The sequence below is a fragment of the Arachis duranensis genome, chromosome 4, assembly GCF_000817695.3.
Source record: "Arachis duranensis cultivar V14167 chromosome 4, aradu.V14167.gnm2.J7QH, whole genome shotgun sequence".
Lineage (NCBI taxonomy): Eukaryota > Viridiplantae > Streptophyta > Magnoliopsida > Fabales > Fabaceae > Arachis > Arachis duranensis.
The window spans coordinates 21,930,936-21,933,514 of record NC_029775.3 but is presented as its reverse complement, the minus strand read 5'-3'; the positions used below and the strand labels follow the sequence as shown (position 1 = coordinate 21,933,514).

The window sequence follows — 2,579 nt, the reverse complement described above, 5'->3', positions numbered from 1 at the left end:
GCCTTCTTGAAGGTCATGGTGCCTATGGTACAAGGTATGGAAAACTTCCCAGGATCTTGTTTCTTTTGAGGTAATTTCTGCCTAGACAAGTCATCCAGTTCTTTGGTGAGCAAGGGAGGTTCATTCTTCCAAGTCTCATTTCCAAATAACTTGTCATTTAGCTTCATGATTGCTCCAAGGTATTTAGCAACTTGCTCTTCAGTGACATATTCATCCTCTTCAGAGGAAGAATACTCATCAGAGCTCATGAATGGCAGAAGTAAGTCCAATGGGATCTCTATGGTCTCATTTTGAGCCTCAGATTCCCATGGTTCCTCATTGGGGAACTCATTGGAGGTCAGTGCACGCCCACTGAGGTGTTCCTCAGTGGCGTTCACTTCCTTTCCTTCCTCTCCAAATTCAGCCATACTTATAGCTTTGCACTCTCCTTTTGGATTTTCTTCTGTATTACTTGGAAGAGTGCTTGGAGGGAGTTCAGTAATTTTCTTGCTCAGCTGTCCCACTTGTGCCTCCAAATTTCTTATGGAGGACCTTGTTTCAGTCATGAAACTTTGAGTGGTTTTGATTAGATCAGAGACCATGGTTGCTAAGTCAGAGGGGTTCTGCTTAGAATTCTTTGTCTGTTGCTGAGAAGATGATGGAAAAGGCTTGCCATTGCTAAACCTGTTTCTTCCACCATTATTGTTGTTGAAAACTTGTTGAGGTCTCTCTTGATTCTTCCATGAAAAATTTGGGTGATTTTTCTATGAAGAATTATAGGTGTTACCATAGGGTTCTCCTAGGTAATTTACCTCTTCCATTGAAGGGTTCTCAGGATCATAAGCTTCTTCCTCAGATGAAGCATCCTTAGTACTGCTTGGTGCATGTTGCATTCCAGACAGACTTTGAGAGATCAAGTTGACTTGTTGAGTCAATATCTTGTTCTGAGCAAATATGGCATTCAGAGCATCAATCTCAAGAACTCCTTTCTTCTGACTAGTCCCATTATTCACAGGATTTCTTTCAGAAGTGTACATGAATTGGTTATTTGCAACCATTTCAATTAGCTCTTGAGCTTCTGTAGGCGTCTTCTTCAGATGAAGAGATCCTCCAGCAGAGCTATCCAAGGACATCTTAGATAGTTCAGAGAGACCATCATAGAAAATACCTATGATGCTCCATTCAGAAGCATATCAGATGGACACTTTCTGATTAATTGCTTGTATCTTTCCCAAGCTTCATAGAGGGATTCTCCATCCTTTTGTCTAAAGGTTTGGACTTCCACTCTAAGCTTACTCAATTTTTGAGGTGGAAAGAACTTTGCCAAGAAGGCATTGACTAGCTTTTCCCAAGAGTCCAGGCTTTCTTTAGGTTGAGATTCCAACCATATTCTAGCTCTGTCTCTTACAGCAAAAGGGAATAGCATCAGTCTATAGACTTCAGGGTCTACCCCATTAGTCTTGACAGTGTCACAGATTTGCAAGAACTCAGCTAAGAACTGATGAGGATCTTCCAATGGAAGTCCATGGAACTTGCAATTCTGTTGCATTAGAGAAACTAATTGAGGCTTAAGCTCAAAGTTGTTTGCTCCAATGGCAGGGATAGAGATGCTTCTCCCATAGAAATCGGGAGTAGGTGCAGTAAAGTCACCCAGCACCTTCCTTGCATTGTTGGCATTGTTGTTGTTTTCGGCTGCCATGGCTTCTTCTTCCTTGAAGAATTCGGTCAAGTCCTCAACAAAGAGTTGTGCCTTAGCTTCTCTTAGTTTTCACTTCAAGGTCCTTTCAGGCTCAGGGTCAGCTTCAACAAGAATGTCTTTGCCTTTGTTCCTGCTCATATGAAGGAGAAGAGAACAAGAAAATGTGAAATCCTCTATGTCACAGTATAGAGATTCCTTTAAGTGTCAGAGGAAAAGAAGAGTAGAAGACAGAAGTAGAAAATTCGAACTTATCAGAGAGGATGGAGTTCGAATTTTGCATTAAGGGATAATGTTAGTCCTTAAATAGAAGGATGTATGAAGAAGGGAAGTAATTTTCGAAAATTAAGTAAAATATTTCGAAAACATTTTGAAAAACATTACTTTGATTTTCGAAAATTAAGAGTGGAAAAGAAATCAAGTGATTTTTGAAAAAGATTTTGAAATTAGAAATCAAAGAGATTTGATTGAAAACTATTTTGAAAAAGATGTGGTTAAGAAGATATGATTGAGAAGATATGATTTGAAAACAATTTTAAAAGATATGATTTGAAAACAATTTTAAAAAGATTTGATTTTAAAAATTAATAACTTGGCTATCAAGAAAAGATATGATTCAAACAATTTAAACCTTTCTCAACAGAAAAGGCAACATACTTGAAATGTTGAATCAAATCATTAATTGATAGCAAGTATCTTTGAAAATGGAAAGAAAGTAATTTTTGAAAAAGATTTTGATTGAAAAATTGATTTGAAAAAGATTTGATTTTGAAAAGATTTTGAAAACTAAAAAAAATTTGAGTTGAAAAACAAAATCTTCCCCCTTTAGCCATCCTGGCGTTAAACGCCCAGAATGGTGCACATTCTGGCGTTTAACGCCCAAACTTATACCTTTTTGGGCGTT

At 37.8% G+C, this 2,579-nt stretch overlaps 1 non-coding gene across 1 annotated transcript; it reads left to right on the top strand.

Moving 5' to 3' along the window:
• Window positions 1-1,165: 1,165 nt before the first annotated feature.
• On the top strand, window positions 1,166-1,273 carry LOC127746952 (small nucleolar RNA R71). Its single transcript, XR_008008757.1, has one exon. It is a non-coding gene; the product is annotated as a small nucleolar RNA R71 (small nucleolar RNA).
• The last annotated feature ends 1,306 nt before the right edge of the window (window positions 1,274-2,579 follow it).